The sequence below is a fragment of the Delphinus delphis genome, chromosome 2, assembly GCF_949987515.2.
Source record: "Delphinus delphis chromosome 2, mDelDel1.2, whole genome shotgun sequence".
NCBI classification, from domain to species: domain Eukaryota; kingdom Metazoa; phylum Chordata; class Mammalia; order Artiodactyla; family Delphinidae; genus Delphinus; species Delphinus delphis.
The window spans coordinates 166625750-166650044 of record NC_082684.1 but is presented as its reverse complement, the minus strand read 5'-3'; the positions used below and the strand labels follow the sequence as shown (position 1 = coordinate 166650044).

The 24295-nt window shown below is 38.9% G+C and overlaps 1 protein-coding gene across 3 annotated transcripts in view; it reads right to left on the bottom strand.

Moving 5' to 3' along the window:
* KIAA1217 (KIAA1217 ortholog) overlaps positions 1-24295 on the bottom strand; it is a 773854-nt gene that overhangs the window by 479844 nt on the left and 269715 nt on the right. For all 3 annotated transcript variants that reach the window (XM_060006227.2, XM_060006228.2, XM_060006229.2), the window contains exon 2: positions 17706-17860. The gene's annotated coding sequence lies outside the window, so the exon portion shown is untranslated. The remainder of the gene's footprint in view (positions 1-17705; positions 17861-24295) is intronic.

Sequence of the window (24295 nt, the reverse complement as noted above, 5' to 3'; positions counted from 1 at the left end):
GTTATTGTATTGTTCATTTCTGTTTGTTTGTTCTTTAGTTCTTCTAGGTCTCTGTTAAACATATCTTGCATCTTCTCAATCTTTACCTCCATTCTTTTTCTAAGGTCCTGGATCATCTTCACTATCATTATTTTGAATTCTTTTTCTGGAAGGTTGCCCATCTCCACTTCACTTAGTTGTTTTTCTGGGCTTTTATCTTGTTCCTTCATCTGGTACATAGCCCTCTGCCTTTTCATCTTTTCTATCTTTCTGTGAATGTGGTTTTTGTTCCACAGGCTGCAGGACTGTAGTTCTTGCTTCTGCTGTCTGCCCTCTTGTGGATGAGGCTACCTAAGAGGCTTGTGTAAGTTGCCTGATGGGAGGGACTGGTGGTGCGTAGAGCTGACTGTTGCTCTGGTGGGCAGAGCTCAGTAAAACTTTAATCCTCTTGACTGCTGATGGGTGGGCCTGGGTTCCCTCCTTGTTGGTTGTTTGGCCTGAGGCAACGCAACCCTGGAGCCTACCTGGGCTCTTTGGTGGGGCTAATGACAGACTCTGGGAGGGCTCATGCCAAGGAGTACATCCCAGAACTTCTGCTGCCAGTGTCCTTGTCCTCACGGTGAGATACAGCCACCCCCTGCCTCTGCAGGCGACCCTCCAACACTAGCAGGTAGGTCTGTTTCAGTCTCCCCTGGGGTCATTGCTCCTTCCCCTGGGCCCCGATGCACACACTACTTTGTGTATGCCCTCCAAGAGTGGAGTCTCTGTTTCCCCCAGTCCTGTCGAAGTCTTGCAATGAAATCCCACTAGGCTTCAAAGTCTGATTCTCTAGGAATTCCTCCACCCGTTTCTGTACCCCCAGGTTGGGAAGCCTGACATGGGGCTCAGAACCTTCACTCCAGTGGGTGGACTTCTGTGGTATAAGTGTTCTCCAGTCTGTGAGTCACCCACTCAGCAGTTATGGGATGTGATTTTACTGTGATTGCACCCCTCCTACCGCCTCATTGTGGCTTCTCCTTTGTCTTTGGATGTGGGGTATCTTTGGTGAGTTCCAGTGTCTTCCTGTCGATGACTGTCCAGCAGCTAGTTGTGATTCTGGTGTTCTCACAAGAGGGAGTGAGAGCACGTCCTTCTATTCCGCCATCTTGGTTCCTCTCCTTCAGTTTTTTATATTATGAATAAAGCAGCTAAAAACATTCTAGTATATCTTTTGAGGAACATAAGCACTTATTTCCCTTAATTGTACCTTAATTATACCTGTATGTGTTGAAGGGAAACTACTGGGTTACAGAGTTTATATGTATTTAGCTTGGTAGATGAAGAGAAATAGTTTGTCAGAATGGTTGTAAAATTTTACTCTTTACTCAGCAAAGAAGGAGAATTCCAGTTTCTTCATATGCTCAAGTACAAAGTTAACTTAGCTTGATCTTACATATAGCAATTTTACCAACTGCTTTATTAAGTTTAATAATATATGAATTCAGTTGGATTTTCTAGGTAGGTAATCAGCAAAAAACTACATTTTTGTTTCTTCATCTCTAATGCTTACACCTTTTTTTCCTTTTTCTATTCTTATTGTGATGGCTAAGCTGACTAGTACAATTTTGAAATGAAATGGTCACAGTGAGCATCTGGGTCTTATTGTTGAATATAAAGATAATTATTTTAATACTTCAATATGGTCGGATTTGCTGTAGGATTTTTGTAGACCTTTTTTTTAGTTTAAATATATTTCCTTTAGTTTTTAGTTGCTATAAATTTTGACCATGAATGATTGCTGAATTTTATCATGCACTTTCATTTATTTTTCATTTTGAATCTTTTGGAATAATCATAGTTTTGCTCCTTTAAACTGTTAATGTAATGATTTACATTAATAGTTCATTTATATTGATTGTGATTTCTGATACATTTAGATTTATTTGTATTCTCATACTTTGCCCTTTTTATTTAGTTTGATTTTTCTTTGATCCTTTTTCTTTGTTTAGACTTTTTCTTCTTCTTTCTTGTAACCTTTTCTTCTATAAGTTTTGAAAGATACATGCTATTTTTAATGTTTACCTTATGTGTTTAAATATTTATCTTTAATAACTCTAAAAATAATGAATATTTTCCCTTCCCCATTCTTCAGAACAATCACAATGCCCCAGAAAATATTATTTCAATCACCCCCTCCTTATATATATGCTAGTGGAGTCTAAGATTAATTGTCCCTTGATTTTTTTAAAGTATAAATTAAACATCATCATCAGTAAAACTGTCAGTTTTTTAACAGTTTTATAGTTGCTTGTTTAGATTGATTCCCATGTTTATTTAAGAATTGAAGTCTTTTAATCATTTTTATAATAGCCTATGAATTATGCACCTTTTGATACATGTATTCCTAGATAGCCTATATTGATTGCACTATTGAAAATGATATCATTTTCAAGTTTTATTTTTTATTTGTTCCTGTTATATGGAAACATAAATGACTTTAAAAATTACTGAAGTATGCTACACATACTAAAAGAGGCAAATCTTAATACTCGTATCTCAAATTATCATCCTGATGTGTACAGTACATCTCTTTTTTTTCTTTTTTCTTTCTTTTTTATTTTTTTAGTGGTACGTGGGTCTCTCACTGCTGTGGCCTCTCCCGTTGTGGAGCAGAGGCTCCAGACGTGCAGGTTCAGCAGCCATGGCCCACGGGCCCAGCCCCTCCGTGGCATGTGGGATCTTCCCGGACCGGGGCACAAACCCATGTCCCCTGCATCGGCAGACAGACTCTCAACCACTGCGCCACCAAGGAAGCCCCAGTACATCTCTTTAGTGAGGTCCTATTGGTAAAATATGCTCCAGTTTTTATTTATTATTTTGAAAAATATGTCTTCCTTTTACTCTCATCCTTGAAAGATAATTTGCTAGGTATAAAATTCTAGCATGACAGTTATTTTTCCTCATATCCTTATAGATACTTCTACTGTGTATGGCCCCCCATTGTTATTGAGATATCAGATATAGTCAAATTGTTGTTCCTTTGGATGATTTATCTTTTCTCTGTGAAATCTGCCACTATATTTCTTTCTGAAATTTGTCATTATAATTGTTGAATTATCTATTTTTCCTATTAATCTTCCAATTTTCGCTTCATGTATTTTGGGATTTTGGTGTTAGATGCCTATACATTATTTGTCATTATTTGTTTTCTAAATGTTTCATGTCTTTTTTTCTTCCTATTTTCCTCCTTTACTGCCTTTTGTGTTTAAGAAATATTAGTGTACTATTATTAATTTCTTTATTTTTTTATTATTTAAAAATTTTTTTTTAGTTTTTAGTTTGTTGGCCATGCCATGCAGCATGTGGGATATTAGTTCCCCAACCAGGGATCGAACCCACGTCATCAGCATTGGAAGCATGGATCCTTAACTGCTGGACCACCAGGGAAGCCCCCTTTATTATTTTTAGGCTTTATTTTTTAGTTTATTTTCTTAGGGGCTGCTCTAGGGATTCATACCAATTTATCATGATCTACTTCAAGTTAATACTGACTAAATTCTAGTAAAATACAGCAATTTTTCTCCAATATAGCTTTATCCCCCACCCTTGCGCTAATATTGTCATATATATTGCATGTGTATCTGTTATAAGCCCAATAATACAGTGTTAATTTACGGCTTCATATAATTTTATGATTTTTACAAAAATTAACAGAAAAAAAATTTAGTTGTCTTTATATTTACGTACATGTTTACTGTGTTTAATCTCTTTATTTCTTCCTTTGAATTTAAATTACTGTCTGGTGTCATTTCTTTCATACTGACTTTTTTTTTTTTTTTTTAATGTTTCTTGTAAGGTAGATTTGTGAGTAATGACTCTTCTGTCTTTGATCATCTGGGAATGTCTTTATTTCCCCAAAGTTTTGAAGGACAGTTTTGTTGGATAGAGAATTCCTGGTTGAGAATTTTTTATTCCAGTACATTGAATGAATGTCATTCCACGACCTTCTGGTCTCAATTGTTTCTCATGAGATGTCATGTATTAATTATTTTGTCATTCTCTGTGCATAATAAGTTAATTTTCTCTTGTTACTTTCAAGGTTTTCTCTTGACCTTTTGCTTTTTCAGCAGAGTAATAACTGTGATGTGTCTAGATTCTCTCTTTATCCTACTTGGGGTTCACTGAACTTCTTGGGTCTGTATATGAATAGGTTTCATCAAATTTGGGAAGTATTGGGCCATTAATTTTCTGCCTGTTTGACTCTCTCCTCTCTTCCTGGGACTTCTACTGTATGCATATTGGTATATTTGATGTTGTCCAACAGGTCTCTGAGCTTTTGTTCATTTTTCTAAAATATTTTTTCTCTATAATATTCATATTGGATAATTTCTATTGATCTGTTTTCAGGTTCACTGATTATTTTTTCTAGCATCTCAAACTGCTGTTGAAACCATCCAAAGTATTTTACATTTTGATTATTTTACTTTTCAAATCTAGAATTTTCATTTGATTCCTTTAAAAACAATCTAAGAGACTTTCTTTTTTAAAATCAATTTTAGGTCTATAGAGAGAGTACATAGAAAGTACAGACACTTCTCATATACCCTCTATCCCCCTGCACAAAATTTTCTCTATTACTAACATCTTGCATTAATGTGGTACATTTAAAATTGATAAACCAATTCTGGTATAAAATGATTAAAGTCCATGGTTTAGATCATGGTTCACAATTTGTGTTATGCAATGCTATGGATTTTGCCAAAAGCATAATGTCATGTGTCCATTTTTAGAGTATCATACAGAATAATTTCCCAGCCTTAAAAATTTCCTAATGTTCCACCTATTCATCCCTATTCTCCTCCCTTTTCCTTCTCCTAACAGGCAACTACTGATTTTTTTAATGTCTACAGTTTTGCATTGTACAGAATATTGTACAGCTGGAATCATACAGTATGTAGCCTTTACAAACTCTTAATTCATTTAGTAATATGCATTTGTGTCCTCCATGTCTTTCCATGGCTTGACAGCTGATTTCTTTTTATTGCCAAGTAATATTCTGTTGTATGGATGTACCACAATTTGTTGCTCCATTCACTTATTGAAGGACAACTTGGTTCCTTCCAGTTTTTGACAATTATGAAAACAGCTGCTATGAACATTCATGTGAAGGTTTTTGTGTAAACATAATTTTTTCTACTCATTAGGCAAATACCTAGGCATGCATTTGCTGATCTTATAGTAAGCCCACGCATAGCTTTGTAACGAATTGCCAATTATCTTGAAAAGTGAGTATACCATTTTGTACTTCTTCTGGCAATGAATGAGAGTTCCTGTTGGTCCACATCCTTGTCAGCATTTGCTGTTGTCAGTGTTTGGGATTTTTGGATTTTAGCTATTCTAATAGGTGTTTAATAGTATCTTATTATTGCTCTCATTTGCAATTCTCTAGTGGCAAATAATGTTGAGAATCATTTCATATGCTTATCTGTCATCTGTGTATCATGTTTGGTGAGGTGTCTGTTCAGAGACTTCACTCATTTTAAAATCAGGTTGTTCATTCTCTCACTGTTGAGTTTCAGGAGTTCTTTGTATATTTTGGATGTAAATCTTCAGATCTATAGATCAAGTTAGGAAATTGAATCTTCCTACCCATGAATATGAAATCTCTCTTCATTTATTTAGATATTTGACTTCTTCCATCAGAGTTTACAGTTTTTTCCTCATATAGATCCTGTACATAGTTTGTTAGATTTATACCTAAAGTATTTCACTTTTTTGGTGCTAATGTAACTGGTACTGTGTTCTTAATTACAAATTCCAATTGTTCATTGCTGGTATATAGGAAAGCAACTGACTTTTTAATATTAATTAATTTATAATAATACTAATTGATGTAACTAATGCATAACACATAACTAATTATCAAGATTAACATCAATTTAATATTAATTATTAATAACACATCAATTAATATTTGTATATCATTATTATACAATATATTAATATATTATATTCGTTTTTATATAATTATATTAATATGATTTAACATTTATATATTGCATCCTCCTACCTTGCTATAATTGCTTATTAGTTCCAAGAATTTTTTTGTCATTTCTTTGGGATTTTCTCACTTCCAAGATCTCATTATTAAATTTCTTGCTTGTCCATTGCTCACTCAAATGGGACCTCAAGTTTAAGGTGAAGAGCAACAGATTTTTCCAATTCATTTCCTATCAACTTTGCTACTTTTACTGACAAAACTCTTGAGTGTGGGTTTTCACCTTTCATTCCAAGTCATTCCTCTCTGACAGTTAAACTTCTGGTTTTCACATCCAACCCCACTCATGTGAAACTATAGATAGCATCAGCCAAGCTGCTGCTGGTAGTGGGGTGTCTGGACTAACTCCAGGTATGAAGATCACAGATTTCTACCATTCTCACTCAAAGTTCTAGCAGTTTTTCATGAATAAATGCTTCACAATTATTGTTTGTATTAGGTCAATTTCCAGGGCCCTGATATATTTTTGAAAATTTTGTCCAGTTTCTACATCTTTTTAGGGGACTGAAGTTAATAATTTTTAAGGCAACTTTTAAAATCGTTCTCTGTCAGTCTTGTCCTGCAGTTTCACAATAATTTATCTAGTTGTGAATTTATTTTTACTTTACCCTGCTTTGGAGTTTTTGGTCTTATGAATCTGAGAATTGTTGTGTTCTATTATTTCCGGAAAATTCCCAGCCATTATTGTACCTTTTCTTTTTTTTTCGAGATTTAATTGTTTTACTTTTGGTGGGAGGGCATCTTGATTGAGATGTAATCCACTATCTTCTCAAATTTTGTTCTGCCCTGATTTTCTATTATTTCTTAGGCTAGAAGTTGACAAACTATGATCCATGCACCAAATCAAGTATGTTGTCTTCTTGTAAGTAAACATCCAGGCGCATTTGTTTATGTTATTAACTGTGGGTGCTTTGTGCTACAATGACAGAGTTGAGTATTTCTCAGAATGTCATTTTGCACTACAATGGCAGGGTTGATAGAGCCCTTGTGGCCCACTGACCCTAAATTATTTACTCTCTGATCCTTTACAGGAACAATTTGCCCCCTCCTGTCCTATACCTCCAATTTGACATGTGTTCTACCTTCCCTTCTATATTTTCTTTACCTTTAAACTCCTCTTTCATGCTTACCTCCTCTTTGTCTACATGGCATTCTTAATTATTACTATTAATCTATCTTCTAGTTTACACATTCTTTCTTCAATTAGTCTAACCTGATGTTTAAAGCAGTTTCTAATTTCAATTATTATATCTCTCATTTCCAGAAAGCTAATTTTTTCCAAATTCCACAGTTTAATGTCGTGTAACTTTGACACTTGCTATATGCTTTTAGTTTCTTGAGAGTATTAAAGATATAAAACTTACATATTCCTGGTATAAAAACTCCAATTTTGAAATTCTTCACTTTGCTGTTTCTCTTGGCTCTTGCTAATAGTGTTCTATTCCCTTGTGTTTGGTAATTTTTGTGTGTGTGAGTTCATGTTCCTTGGAAACTTTCTTCCTAAATGTGAGGCTTAGGTTTAAGATGCATTCTTTTAGAGAAGATTTGCATTTCTCCTGTCAAGTACCTGGGAGATTATCAACTTGATGCCACTTTGAACTCAAATTCTGCCCTTTTTTGGTGGCTACAATGGTTACCTGGTAGGATTGAGGTTAGGCATTTTGAAGATGGCTATTTTCTTTCTCCTGCTCCTCTCAGAGTGAATGAAGGCTGAGGCAAGCAATTATCTCTATTAATTCTCTATGAGATGTGGGATTTTTTTATACTAATCCCCCTTCTTGCTTTTTATCTATGTCTCTGATCTATCTTCTTACTCTGCTCTCGTCCTAGGCTTTGTTTCTTATCTGCTGTGTGTAACCATTGGAACCCAGGTTCCAGGTCACAAGGAATAGGCAAACACCTCAGAATAAATTTCTGTACTTCTGTGGAACTGCACTTTCGTATAATCTGTGGCCTTTGCAGGTATTCCTTTATGTTTATGGTTAACAGCTCAGGTATACATGAAAATTAATTAGATGTTTTATTTGATCCCGAATTTTAGACATGCTATATCAGGAAGTGTTTCACTTAAAGTTTAGTGCGTTGGGCTTCCCTGGTGGCGCAGTGGTTGAGAGTCTGCCTTCCGATGCAGGGGACGCGGGTTCGTGCCCCGGTCCGGGAAGATCCCACATGCCACGGAGCAGCTGGGCCCGTGAGCCATGGCCGCTGAGCCTGCGCGTCCGGAGCCTGTGCTCCGCAACGGGAGAGGCCACAGCAGTGAGAGGCCCACGTACCGCAAAAAAAAAAAAAAAAAAAAGTTTAGTGTGTTGCATTGTTTACATGAAAAAAAAAGCCATTTTAAGGTTAATTCCTAATTATATATTCCTAATTATAAAGAAAAACCATTATACCTTAATGTTGGTATCTGTGTGGAACTGGAGGCAATATATTGAGGAAGGATTCTTATGCGGAAGTAGAAGATTCTCTACTTCATCAATCAAAAATCTTCATTGTTTCTCTTAGTAAACATTTCTTGTGACCTCCTGTGGGCAGGCGTATATGCTAGCTGCAGTAGCGGATTCAAGAATAAAAAGTGATAGTTCTGTATTGTATAAGTAATTACGTTTGACATTTCTCAAAGACTCACTAGGAGTTTTTTAAATGCTTACTATTCTCGGTGCTTTACATACTTTATCATGTGCAATTTCATAAAAAATATATGAGGTGTGCACTTTAGTGACTATGCTTATTTTTAAATGAGGAAACTAGGGTACAAAGAGGTTAGATAATTAGGTAAGGTAAATAGCTAGTAAGTAATGAAACCAGGATTCAAACCTTTGCAGTCTGACTGCAGAGACCATGTCATTAACTACCATACAATACTATATGATATGGTACTATATCATACTAGACTAGACTAGACTATGTAAGAAGCTTAGAGTCTAATAGGAAGATAATACGTATAATAAGTAGAAAGAATAAAGACTACGAAGATGATTTGCTAAACGTCACTATAACAGCATAGATCAGAGGACCACTATAGGGCATGGTGAGATGATCAGGGAAGCTTCAGCAAAGACCTGGACCAACATCAACTGTGCATGCTGAGACACAAAAATTACGGTGTCAGGCTTCCCTGGTGGCGCAGTGGTTGAGAGTCCGTCTGCCGATGCAGGGGACACGGGTTCGTGCCCCGGAGGAAGATCCCACATGCCATGGGGCGGCTGGGCCCGTGAGCCATGGCCGCTGAGCCTGCACGTCCGGAGCCTGTGCTCCGCAACGGGAGAGGCCGCAACAGTGAGAGGCCCGCGTACCGCAAAAAAAAAAAAAAAAAAATTATGGTGTCAAATGGTGTCCTTGTAATAAATTATTAACCCTATTTAATGGCGTGCTAAGAAATAGAGCACACTGGAAAGTTTAAACCTTTAGTATCTCTGAAGAATCAGTAAAGCATATCCTGTTTCTTTGCTCCACGCAAACAGGAAGACAGCACTTCCCAGAATAATCTGAAGTTATGTTGTGGTCTTAGGATGAGATTCTGGTCTAAAGAATGTGAGTGGGAAGTATGTTGTTATGTCCAGGCCTGGCCCTAAACTTCCCTAACCACAGTACAAACTCTTTCCCTTCCTCTGAGACTGGGGAAGCTATAAGGTGGAAGAAACCATTTAAAGGAGAAGTCCCAGAGGAGTCACTGGAGTCTACATAACTGTGACGTTAGCAATAAATAAACCTTTAGTGTTTTAAGCTACTGAGATTTTGAAGTTGCTTGTTATAGCAGTGAGTTTTAGTTACCCTAACAAAGCAGATATGAATGCAGACCAGCAAAATCAATGCATAGTCTTTTATAGGAAATGTCTTGGAGGATTCAGCGAAGTATTTTAGTAGCCTCAAAATTCCCTTTTGCTTCGTTATTTACTATCTTTTACTTCGTTGGTTCTAGGGGTTTTCAAGAATGACAAGGCCATTTGCATGATAATCAAAAGAGAATGATACTCGGTTTAGGACACTTGGATAATTACATACTATTGTAGGGTCAACATCCACTATAAAAACAATATTATTATAATAGCTAATACTTACTGAAAAATTTGTATTAATTTTTGTCTCGTATATTTTGTACCTTATTTTGTTTAATTTTCAAAAAATATGAGTATGATATAACTCATTAGCAGCAGCTCAATGTGATTTTAACACTGCTTAAAAAAAATCTTAATGCTCAAAATGACTTTCAAACTCCTAGAAAAAAATAGTACCTTTTTCATATGTGAAGATATAATTTGGCCATATTTCGTCAGCACTGATTTTTCCTAAAGTTTTGAGAATCTTTCCTGAAATACAAAAATATACTTTTCCATCAGACTTGAGATTTCTAACTGAAGCTCATGAGTTAGATGCTGTATTGATCTAATATACCAGTAAGTGGCCAAATGGTACAATTTATCATGTCCACATGGGATTATGGGAAATTCTCTCTCCTGCTCTGGGTCCCTGTATATACTTTCTCATTTCTCACATAGCAGACTAATGATACAGGGGCTCTCATTTCAGTCTTTTGTTTCCAACAGGCAAATGCCTGTAAACAAGTAATAGTTTCTGAAGTAGTATGCTTTCTCCTACACTGTTTAAAGCAATGATTTATTTATTTCAAACTGTAAACTCTACTTTCTGCCTATAAAACAAATTACCTTTTGCATGAATATGAGAACACGTCGTTTCTCTAAGTTAGCTAGTAAAAATCTCTCTCTTGCCATCGCGAATTAAATAGGTTATAAAATTCCATTACCTTAAGTGCATCCAAGTGCCCCTGGCTTAAGAGAAACATTTCTACAGATGCTATTTATTCAAAATCAAAATTGTCTCTTCTGGGTAGCTGTGAAACAATGAGTCATGACCTTACACGAGGCAAAACCAAAACAAAACGAAACAAATAAACAAAGCTCAGTTTATGTAAAAATGTTGTCATTAAGCTCTGCTGAATGTCTCCGTATCTCACCTACTGCTTCTCAAGAAAATACAACAGATGACATCTTATGCATATTAATGTTCCTGCTCTATAATCCAGTGGGAGGAGTATGTTGAACACTTTCAATGACACATCCTATGGTTAATGGCATTATCTTGGGTACCGATTCTGAGTTTCACTATGAACACATGCATTTTTTCTTCTACTTTCAGATTTCTCTCTTCAGTTTCTTCCTCCACCTCCACCTCCCTTCCTTTATGGCAATCCTGGCCATGACCTATAGCCACGTTTCTCTTCTCTCTCCACATTCCAGTACCAGCTTCCCTTTCTTTGCCTCATGTATAAAATTCACTGCATTCTCATCCAGTCTCCATAACCCCCGTCCCAAACACAGCAGGACATTTCTGAGTCCCGCCTGAGATGGTAAGTGAAGACTCTCTACACACCACAGAGCCACTCAAGTGAGCAGACAGTACAGAGCTTTCAGTCACATACGGCCAATTCTCATTATTTGCAGGACTCATGCTCTGTAGTATCCATGGAATACTGAGTTAGCAGGTGCTAAACCACTGCTCCTAGGGGAGAATACAGGGTACGGTTCATGACAGCCTCTGGTCACAACTTTTTCATCAAACAATGAATCCATAACCTCGTTTTATGTGTTTCGGTCAAAGGACATCTTAGTTAACATATCTGGTTGACTCCTGAACATGGACTCACCACCAACAGCACTGTAACTCACACCTGAACGAAGCATATCGAACGCGTGCTTTCTCTGTAAGGCACGTCACAGCCTTCCTGTACTCGGGGTCGCTAGGGAGAACGACTGCACTTCGCTTGGGGGCCATTTGAAATGGTGATGTCATCAACGCACAGCACAAAACTGTGAAAAATGTGACACTGAGGCCATGAAGAAGACACTTTCTTACAGTACGAGCCAAACAGGGAGGCAGAGGGCGCACCTCAGCTAGGAACGTGTGCGCGTTTTCGGCAACTTGTCCCTGAATGACTGTGAAAGCACCTAAGTATTGACTTAATATATTTTAGTGAGCAGGTCAATTTGCATATACAGACTCTGTGAATAATGAAGATTAACTGCATTTCAATCATAAAAAAATGTTATGGGCTAAGATGCCATCAGTGACCAAAAAAAGTTCTAGTTTTAAAAGGTACATTTTTCTACTGACTGAGGCATGTGGAAATCAGTGTCGGCTTGATCTAGCCAAAGTTTAAATATTTTGGTTGACTGTATTTAAAAAGCCTTCAATTCTCTTGTATCTACTGGGTGCTCCTAAGTTACAGTTCATTATAATGGGCTATACATGCCTCTGAAAGCTCTGACTTTAAAAAAAAAAAATCCCAGGGCTGCAGAATTTCAGCAACTAAACACAGAGTTCAGTATTGTCTTTAGGGAAATCCCTCATTCAAAGGCACAAGGGAGAATTTTCCCCACTCATCTGAAAGACAGAGACTGCTGTCTTAACATCGAAACCCTCGGATTTCTGTGACTAAGGAATTTCTCCCTTGTCGTGCTAGTTCCTGCCTGATAGTTTTATGCAAAATGGCACTCTCTGAGATTTTGCTTCTTGGCTAAGTTTTAGCGGGATCAAGGAAGCATCAGGGCTGGTGTCTGTGACAAGGATGGGCTTAGAGAAGGCTCCCTTGGAGGACTTCTGGAAGGCTGAGCTGGGGTTTCTACTATTTTGGGCCACACCACATGGCATGTGGGATCAGGGATGGAACCTGAGCCCCCTGCATTTGAAGCGCAGAGTCTTAACCACTGGACCGCCAGGGAAGTCCCTGAGCTGGGGTTTCAAATGGTGAGGTTTGACAAGGAGCCAACATCCTGGGTTTACCTGGCTTGGTTTCCTCTTTAACATTTACACTGTGACCCGTTTCAATGGGAGTTTAACACCATGTTTCAAAGTCCTTTGTGATGGTGAATCCTGAAATATTCTCAGAAAGTCAACACAATCCTTTACCCAAGGACTCACAGCAGACCTGCAACTGTACCACCTGTCTGCAGAAACACCTGAGGTCTGCTTTAGATCACAAAATGGAAATAAATTTTCAGAGTGTTATCCAACTTGCCTTTAGGTTTTCTAGTTAAATGTAGAAATTTCTTCCTTTTTTTTCTTTACTTTTTTTTTTATTTGGTCAAAGAAAATGTCACTGTCGATTCTGTCTAAACATGCAATCATGCCATTGGATACTTGGGGAAAGAAAACCCACATGAAACATCTACCCAGATGTGATGGGAGAAATGCTGGTTTAGAAAAGCCTTTGTTCTGTGGCCGAGGCTGCCGTGGTTCTCCCATCGCATCGATTTTTACTCACACATTTTAATGAATAAAAACATGCTGACCGACAGTCCACGAGAACCACCAAGGACCAATTGCCGAGGAACAGAACAGCTTCAGTGAGATGTGAGGAAGGGCGAAAAGCATCATAAAATGAGTTTAAAATTTCTTTTTTTTTTTCTTTCTTTCTTTGCTGTACGCGGGCCTCTCACTGTTGTAACCACTGCACCACCAGGGAAGCCCTAAAATTTCTTACGTAGAGCACTGAGTTGAGAGTTTCATTTCCCCTACAATTGATTTCTTTTGCTTCAAAAGAAACCCACAACTTGTTGGCATCTGGTTTCTGCAATGTTAACATAGAGGCAATAGTACTGGCCAGCAGTCGGTTCCTTAGGATGTTAGGGGGTCGTGAGTATGCTTCCTTGGAGACAACTGCCCAGGAGAAAATAAGAAAATACCTCCCCCACGTCTGGAGGTCCCGTATGTAATGTTATACTGGGGGGAGTTATGATTCACCTCTGCCTGGCTCACTAGCTGTGTGACCTTGGCCAAGTACTTCGTCTGCTAAGGCCATGTTCCCTGAACTGCAGAGTGCAGTTTATTACTAAAGGTTATTATCACATTGAATTGTTACAAGATCTCAATAAGAAAATGGATTTACAGCCTTTGAGTGCCTCGCATTCAAGAAGTAGTCACTGTCGACTTATTATTTCTGCATCATCATTCCATCTTTCTGTCATTCTGCACTTCCTGTGCCTTCCCTCCACGGCCAACTGGAGCCCACGCCCCAGGGAGAGAGAGTTTGGGGTGACAGATGCCTCATGAGCAGGAGAAAGTGTCAGGGCCAGGAAAGCAGTCAGGCACCAGAGGGAAAAAGAAGCTAGCAAAATTTGAAGTGTCTGTATTACAACTCAACTGGTTTTAAAATTTCCATTTCTTTTCAGCAAATGTGTTTTCTTCCTCTCATGGAACTAAGAACATATGTGCTGCCTGGCAGATGATTTCTGCAACTCTTAAAGTCAGGATCGGAGAAGGCTGACTCACAATTTCTTACGCTGCACGTGTGAAATCTTTCAAGAAAACTTGGCGGGGGGAAGAGCCTCAGGATTTTGCGTGATGCGCTCAATTGCTTTTCAATTAAATTGGTAAAAAAAGAATCGATTGATTCTTTGCTTCTATTTCTGACCCTTTTAAACTATTTTTTAAAGCAGTATAAAGAGATGGGACGGACAAAAGGTAATAACACAGGAAAGGAACAGAAAGAAGGTAACATTTGTAGAGGGTTGTAGTTTTCCCATCATCTGAATTATTTGATCTTGTGGCATTCCTGTGATGCAGGTTTTACCTGTGACAAGGACAAAGGCTCCCAAAGATTCCATAGCCACTGAGACTTTGTATTGACTCTATTCATTGAGTTCTTTGCACTACACCACATACTTTTTTTTTTTTTAGATTCACACAGTTCAGCTTCGATTAAGATTTAAGTAACAAAGTATAAGGAACTAGAACGTGATTCCTGTTAAAAGAATATGTTTGAAGAAATGTTCTTCGGCAATCACTGTAACTGATCAAGCATGTGATAGGAGTTATTTTACTAGATACGTAGTCCCTGATATTCACGCAAAAACACCAGGACCTTAGCTATGCAATATGCTGTACGAGGGGCAGGGATGAAGCCTGACCGCCTGTGGACAAACACACAGACTCATTCACTATCTTGAGTTGCCTTTCAAAGAAAGTATTTGACATACTGTATACAAATTAAACAAGAAGTCCAATAAGGATCCTTTATTGCCCTTTTCAAGGGCAACAGACCTGACAAAGTATTTTCTTTAAGCACTTTCTTCATCATGCCTTCAAGGGATTGCTCCCTGCAGAAGGCCTGCGTGTGGTCGGTGGCAGTTCTAGAAGCCAGAGCGGGACGTGTGGGTGAGGGAATGGGTAAGGCAGGGAAGCAGGACTTGGAGATGATGGACCCTGGCTTGAATGGCTGCAAGCACAAGACTGCAAAGCCCCCCAACTCAGAAAGCAAAGGAGCTCCGACAACTCCTGCAACAGAGGCCAGAGGAGGAGTGAGGATTCAGAAACACTACCCACAGGCTAACTGGCCGTCACTTCTGATTCACTCCAGAGATTCTGGGCTCACCACTTAATGACCGAGTGACCTTGTGCAACGCACTTAAACTTTGTGGAGTTTCGTTTCCCTGTGTATAAGTGGGGAGAAGACACCTCCCTGTGTGTGGCTGGGAGGATTAAAAGATACCACGTATACCGCACAGCACAGGCACACAGTAGACATTGAACAAATAGTAGTTATTAGTTTGAATCGCTGTGATTATCCACAATCCGGGGACTGTTAACATCACCAATGCTATACTTTGAAACATGTTTATTCTTTACATTCTAGCAAACTAGTTCAAAGTCTGTTTTTCAAATACATTATCTAGTTTGGGCTTTAAAAAAACAAAACAAAAAAATCCCTGTATATGTTCTGCTCTGCTTATCAAAGGCTCTCCGTAATGTTGACTCAAGGGTAAGTCAATTACACAGGATACTGTTCTGCCTTCTATTATTCTTTTTAAACCACATTCCATGTGGTAATGGGTCAATTTCTTTACTTCCTCTTCCCTCTTACCACATTCCACAGCCCAGAAAGTTGCCAGTTAAGTTTTAACCCTCCTTTGAAAGTGAATTTTCATCTCTACTCTTTTTTAAAAAAGTGACTTAAAGTAGTTGCAAGTTCTTTGAGTGCCCTCCAGACCCAATCCATGCAACAAAATAGTAACAGGAGAAAATTATGAGTGCTGGGGCCCAAGCCCCCCCGCTGAGCACGAACGGTATGATGACTTGGTGACGAACTACGCGTCCATAAACGGGGGACTCTTTGATCCTGGCTGCTTGTACAACTCTAAAGAGAAAGGCATTCTAGTCCAAACCACACAAAGAGAGAGGAACACAGGTTATTTATGGGAGCCCACTGACTCTAAGTTTAGCCTGGCTCTTTCAAGATTCAAATACACACATCATTTTGACTGCCAAATCGCCTCCCTCCCCTTATGATGTCTAATGGGGCTGTAGTGTAGGAATGTCTGATCTCTGGCTTCTCCCTGGGGTGAGAAAGGTAGCTGGTTTGGCAGAGAGACAGACACAACAGTATTTATAGAGACAGTAGAAAATTGACTCCATATGCCTACGAAGGGAAATCAGAGTAAATCTCCGGGAGCTAAGAGGACTCCTGAACTCCCTTTCTGAGGTTCAGCTTCTGGCTGAGAGTCACTAGGACCTACTAACCAGCTCTCTAGCTGTACACAGTCCGGCATCCACAGGTTCTCTCTTATTTGATGGTGTTCCACCAACACTGTCCCTTTACAGAAGGGGAGGAAACGCCCTCTTTGGTTCCCTGAATTCGGGAGCTGTTCTGTAAGTCTGACTCTTGTATTACTCGGTGAACTTCCTGCATCAGAGCTGGTACAAACATGGAAGCCATGAATTACCGATTCTGAGGTTGCTGAAACCAAGTTCAATGACTTCTTGCCAGTGACTCTCAAGTCATGATGTTCTTGGGTAACAAGCAGTGTGGCTGAGTGCTGATTCACACTGCTCACTAGAGCAGGTCCAAGTTGCTAAGGACTGTACTGGGACAGTGTCTATCTATTCTCTTTCCTAGCTTCCTCGGGATCGAATATCACAATTTTACAACATTGTGTTGGAATGGTAAGGGCTCTATGAGGACCTCTGCAATGGGAGAAAACTCGAAATGGAAATTGCTTTTATTCGTATAAATTATTGAACTGGTGGATTTATGATCAGAATTTGGGCCAAACGAGTACAGCTAAAGCTGGAGGTCAATCCGGTCATCCCAGCATTCCAGACATCCAAGTCCACCTCCATAGGCTGATCTGGGCAAAGTAAAAGAACCTCAAGGAAACTGGCAAATTAATTTTGCTACTTTTGTGGGACCCTGAATTTGATCAAAATCATATCATGGGGTAGGACTAAAAGGGTTCTTATTTTTGATTCATCCTATTCACTCCGTAGACACAAAGTCATCAGATACCTACAGAGGTTCACAAATTGTTTGCGAAAAGTTCATGATGTTTGAACATTCTCTTATTCTTTAGTCATCATGATGGCTTCAAGCCAGAGTCTGAACACAAAGACAGGCATATAAGTGAACATAAAACATAGCCTGAAAAGCAATACCTATATCGACGGCACTGCCTGCAAGCTCAAAGAAAGAATGGATAAAAAAAAATAAAACAGCTGCATATCAGAATAAATACACGTTGGAGGAAGAGTGAACGGTTCAACTCAGACATTTTGTTCCTCGGGGCTTAGGGAGGAATTAACAGAAGCCAAGATTCAGAGACAGGCCTTTAGCTCATAATTCGTTCACTGTCAAGATGATGAATGCTCGCTTTGTGATTTAATAAAAAGATAGACCTACCTAGAAAGAAAATGAGGAGGCGGCGTCCTCCACCGATAAGTAGCACAGTCTTTTGGGGCGACACCCAGGGGCTCTGGATTGGGACTCCAGCTCCGTCTTCTGGACACACAGCACACAGGACAACCAGTACAAATTCAGGACCTCAGTCTCTCCATCTGAAAAGTACAAATAATAATGTCATGGTTCCACCCAGCAACTGCTAATTAGAGATTCACGCTGATTAAAAAAACACAGGAAGAACAAAGAATACAATGTATACATGTATGACGTGTAGCAGAGAATGCCCCGTAATCCCACATACGCCTTTGTACAAGTTACCCAAAGTCAGAGGCTTTAACTTCCAGTTTTTCACAAAACCTAAGTTAGACACTACCAAAGAATGGAAACACATTAAACTAGATCAACCATGAAAATAAGGGCAGGCTTGTGTAGTTGGGGGGCGGAAGGAAATCAGGAAGGCCAATTGAGAATCAGAGAGACTGAAGGAACGGCTGGGTCGCCTCTGATGGGCCTCTCTGCTCCCTTTGTTGGGAGTGATGGGCAGCTCTGATGGCTGGATTATTTCAAGAGCCTGCTGCACAGAGATGCCTGGATTCCATCAGCTGTACCAAATGGGAAATAACCACGGGATTCAGGACCCGGAGCAGGAGGCTGGGCCACCGAAGAACATGAGTTGCCCAACATAAAGATACTGAAATTACGGATGAGATCAAGAGGCACCTCGTCTGCAGAGGAAGATTCCACGATCACTGAGGAACCCTCTAAAATAGAACTTGACTTTGCCATCTTTCCCTATAGTCAGCAGATTTCTATGCTGCCAGAAGTTCTGGTAGTTTAGTTGATGTCAGTGAACTGAGTGCCCACAAAATAGTACAACCCTTTAGGCCAACATTTCCCCAAATGGAAATCTGTTTACATCGATCCTTCTTAATAACCAGAGAAACACACTGCTAAGTGGAAAGAAAATCATGAATGAAACTATGAAAAAATTCATTGAACACAATTAAAATGTGTCACAAACACATTTTTAATTGTTGACCCTAAAATAGCCATTTGCAATCATTTGGTTGTTAAAAAAATAAAAATGCTTGGTACTGCCCAAAAATCTTGTCTTTGAATAAAATAAAGAGGCCCCTAGAATATTTTGAGTATTGCTACCCAGTTTGTAAGATTTTGGAAGAGAGAGTTTGCTTAGTAAATATTGACTTCAAACCAGCTGAATTCCAAATTATTTCAGAATTTAGAGACTTCAAGATAAGAGGAATATGAAACTACTGAGTCTGAATGAATGAAATGTTATTGTTTGATACTACAAATTACTATTAGTAGCAGAATTATGTAAAACATTCTACGATTCAGAGTGACACTTTAATTATCAGAGGGTTATCCTGTACCAGCATAATCTTTGTGAGAAAAGCAATTGTGAAACTTGCCCTTCTTTGCAACTGAATTTCTCCCTCTGGTCCACTGGCTAACGATGAAATTTTCTCATTTGAGAAATCCAAACTGGTTGCACTAGATAGAATGTGAGAATGTAAGATGAAATTTCTCCTAAATGTGAAATGATGGTATTCAGAGTTAAAGAAAAATTATTTGAAGAGTATAAAGGTCAGAGGATCTTGTTAATTTAGTTCCTATTAAATAAAGCATTTAAACTCTTTGCTAGATATTGCTGGTTTAATGTGAAACAAGGGTGATATCTGAAACTGAAGAAATGACGTCGCCCCCTAAAACATGCATGGTATATTCCTCAATGCCTGATTCTAATTGTGTAAAGGTATGTACTTTTAACTGAGTTGGATTACAAAAGTATACAGTGCTAGAAATTATTACAATATATTCAATATTAACCACGCTTAGAACAGTGTTATGAGTTCTATAGTAATTTAATAAATCAACAGAGGGCAGATGGAATTTTTATTAGCCAGAGTCTTCTAATACATTTTCTCTCTATAATGAGTACTGAGGGTGGGGGAGGGCAGCAGGCGGAGCTGTCCAAAATCCAAGGCCCCTTTCTTTTCTAGAGAAATTCTCTCCACTGTACAGACTTGTTGAGAGAATCTGTCTCATCCTCCAGTCTAAGGAAGCTGGAAGAGTAATCTTTCTCAGATCTTTTCCTTCCCTTTCCCCCATCACTTTTTAGCAGTCCTGGCAGCCAGGGCCCAGGCAGGAGACCTGAGCTCCTCTCTAAACCCCAAGGGAATGACTCAAAGACAATGGGATGGTTATATGTAATGGTAGTGGCAAGGATGTCAGTGGCCTTGCCTTTGTCACATTGCTCCTGCTCTTTGATTGTCAGAGCCCAGCTGGCTCTGCCCAGGGTCCAAGATGGGCCTTAGCAGCTCAGAGTCCGCAAACCCTCAGTCTCCTAGGCCAGGTCAGCTTCCTGCAATTTCCTGTGATTAGGAACTCTCCCCAGAGCAAATACACAGCGTTCATCTTGTTCTTCTGAATTTTCCTGTTTGAATCACTCAAGAGACCAACCAAAACAAACACCACCAAATACACATACAACGAGGCAATCTAACTTCTATATCTTTTCATTTTAAGATGCAATGCAGAGTTTTCTTACCAACTGTTTAATATTAGTGGCCAGAAGAAAAGTCAAAAAAAAAAAAGGAAAAAATTATATATGGCTATTTCAGTGATAGAACTGTTCTCAGAAAGGTGACTATAAAACTATCCCAGTGAAAGAGATTCAATTGTGCATATTTGAATACATATCTAAACATACTGTCTTTTATACTGTAACTTAGTCAGTGCCTCCTTTTTGTCTTGGAAATATTTCCAGAGTCTAAGTAAAGAACCCTAATTTTAAACAATGACTCAGCTCTGAATCGTTTTTAAGTCAGTAATCTTTCTCTTTTAGAATCATGCCGGTAGTTTTCCTCATAGAAGGCCCTCTGTTTATGGTAGTTCTTTATTGATCCACAGGATTATTGTGACTTTTTATAAGTGTCCAGATCCTTAACCAATTCTCCCCTATTATTCAAAATTAAATTCAAAACACCATGTCCTGGAAACCCAACCAGCCTTTCAACTGTACCAAACATAGTTAAAAGATTGAAAAGCATGAGACACCACCTTAAGATTTATCCAAAGACACAGCCTCCCCTGGCTGTTGGTCCCAGTCCCTTATCTGAAACATGGGGAATCACTGCAGGTACAGGCAGAGCATCGTTCTCCACCCATCTCCCATGTAGTCAAATCGACACCGGGAGGTAGAAGGACGTAGGAAAAAGAAATAAGGTCCTAGAGATAGGTTCTCTGGGGGAAAAATGCATGGCCACCGATGCCTGAAGTTATGGATTGAGATCAGATAGTCTCCTGGAGTTCTTTTCTGTACTGAGGTTTGATTTTATTAAGTTAACGTGTTAGAAATAAAGGTATTTCAGGATAGGGCCAAAACTGCCAAGTACATAAAAGTCAGGAAGTGAATCACAAAGAAGCGCCAGGGAGAGAACATTTGTTTGAAGACTGGTAAGATTAAGTCTTTTTTTTCTTTTTTCTTTTTAATACAAATGAACTTACTCGTGTTTGAAGGCAAAGGAGAAACAGCCAAGTGGAGGATAAAACAGAAAAATAGTTGAGAGAAAGTTCCTGGGGGCTGGTATGGATAGGATCTGGGGCACTGGCAGAGAGATTGGTTTTAGAAAAGAAAATGAAAGCACCTCCCCTTTTCCTCCTGGCTTCAGGGTACCATGAACAAAAGTGGTCAATGTCTCCAAAGGGTAGTCACTCAGGTATGGGCATGGCTTTCCCCTCCCTCCATCCTCCATCAGTCCCTGTATATTCCATGCAATCAATTTGGCACCAGGAGGGAGAGGGAAGCTAGAAAGAGAAACAGGACCCCAGAAATAGGTACTCTGGAAGGAAATACACGGCCACTGATGCCTGAAGCCTTTAATTCCCGTCACAACTGGAATGCCACAGAAATGCTGTCAGACAGTCGAGGGCCTGAGCTTGTTGAGCCTGTTTATCTGAAATTAGATGTAAAGTAGATGTTTGACTTCCAGGGAATAAAATGAACTGTCATGGTAGAGAAGGTTTCATACAGGAAATATTATCCCGAAGCCCTCCAGCCTGAGCCCCCTCCCTTATAACTACCTACCGCAAATTATTTTCATAATAAAAATGAGCTCCCAGAACAAACTAATTACATGGGAGAGCAACTTACACTTTACTGCAGTCTTCACAATATACTTTTTTCATCAAATATGAATTAGCCAAAGTAATTAGGAAAAATGATTAGCAAAGCTCTTTATTGAATATGGATCCAAGGCATTAAAAAAAAAATAAAGCATTTCTTTTGAAAATGGCTTTAAGCCTACCTTTTCTCCCAAGCGGTCATCTATTTTCCCTTCAACAATAGCTTTTTGGGGACATGCGGTAATCTGAGAGAATATAACTCTTCTCCCGAAATAATACCTAGTTCTCTTTTCCTTTCATGATAGAACTTTCCCTAAGTTGGTAGAAAGTCTTGAAATGTGGCTGCTTCTTTTCAAGAGAACACTGAAAGAACAAACTGCTGAAGTCCCAGTACAAATCATCTGTAGGTGAGACCTGGGAATTACGTCGACTTTTGAAAAACATTAGACCACCAAGCTATGCTGCTTTTCAATTCTCAAGCAAGGCTGGGCTTCTGAGAAATAACAGTGGTTTTGAAGGCATTTGCATCTCCTCTTTATACCTGTACTTTTAAAAATATTTTGGATACTTAGAAGTAAACAAGAATAAAATCCATCTGACTGAAATTACATTTTCCAACGTGAGTGACTTAGGTTTAGTTGGAAATTCCACAATATAAGTTTAAACTAGCATCTCTCTTCATTTTTTTTTTTTTTCATTCTTGGCACTCAGGCTTGTAGAAAATTTTGACAGCTAAAAAAACCTCCAAAAAACCGACAAAGATGGAAGTTAAAATTCATTTATGAATGTATTAAATTTTTATTTTATGCACACATTGAAATAAAATTGAGTGGTATTACTTCCTGTTATTTCATGAGAATATCATTATTTAGATCTTCACGGAAAATGCAGCTCTGAGCACTTTGGTGTGACTATTAGCACTGCAGCTGAATGAACTGATTTTTCCCCCATCTTTCCTCCAACAGACATTTATCATGTGGCTATTTTGTGTCAAGCACTGTACCTGCTGCTGGGTACACAATAAAAAGGAAAATCACCTGGTTCTAGTTTGTATGCTCACTGTCTAGTGAGGGCAAATCCACTGCAGGAGGTACTGGTCCAATGCTATATCCTGGTAGAGAAATTGTCTCCTTCCTAGGTAATAAAGCCACTTTGTCCCTATCTTCCCCAAACCCCACCCCTTCCCCGTCACTCTGAAGCAAGAAAGGGTGCAAGCACAGCTACAGTAACTTGACTTTCACAGTCGTGCTTCCTGTAAAGATAAGATGCTTTCTAAATGTCTTCGAAATTATTGCATGTTTGCTTCACATAAAGGCAAGAAGGGCTGGGTAAGGTTCTGGGAGTGTCTGGACATAGAGGATAGAGGTGGGCAAAAGAAGGAGGAAAAGGGTCTCCTTGTCTACGAAACAGGACACATGCCCCTTTGCTAGGGGTTCACATCAGCACTGCAATACCAATTTGAATTTGCAAAGGATATTTCCATCATTTGTGACATTAATCACGGCCTCCCAGGCCCATTTTATTACTTCCATTTCACTCCAGATAAATAAGAAACAAGAGGTTAAATGACTTTCCCGGAGTCAATAATAGACCTGGGACCAGGATTCAGAGTTTGTAAATTGCTATCCTGTGCCGAGCGCACTCAACCATACGCATAACATTGCCAAAAAATCAGGGCTCAGTTTTGCTGTTTAACTAATTAGAATTAAGACACATTAGGCAAGAAGGCAGCACCTGTTCATAATACAGTGACATTATTTCATTGCTGTTTCAATTGAAAAACTCAATGTTCTTCCAAACTTCTCAAAGCTTTAAGGAGACGGTCCTGGATCACCCCCTCAACCTGTGTTTATTCCCAAGTATCATATATTTGCAAAACTGCTCTAAGAAAGTACTTAATACTAGTGAGGAAATAATGAAAACTTTAAGAAAAGGGGAAATGCTCTCTTAATAATGGGAAAGCTGTTTACCCTAATTTGGCTGGGATGGAATTGATAGAGTAGAAAATTCACTTGAGGAGTACTACCCCAAAATCTGAGATTATGAACATGTCAGGTTCCCTAAGCTGTGATGGTGTCAGAAATTATTCTATTGTTTCTTCTTTCATTTTCCAAATTGACCAGTTATTCCCTAAAAGCTAACAGAGTACCAGGGAACTGGCTCTTCTCTTATTTCGTCTGATGCCCTGGGAGGCCATAAGTTCTCCATGCCATTCCCAGGGCAATGCTTGACACACGGCAAGAGCTGAACAGAACATTAATCTGAGGGTGAATCCGTCTCTGGTATACTGTACTGACCTTGGAGACTTTTAAATTTTAATAACATGGACTGGAAGCAAAGCTTTACATAAGAAAGCAAATTTTCTTTTTGTTTTTTTGTTTTGTTTTTTGCGGTACACGGGCCTCTCACTGTTGTGGCCTTTCCCGTTGCGGAGCACAGGT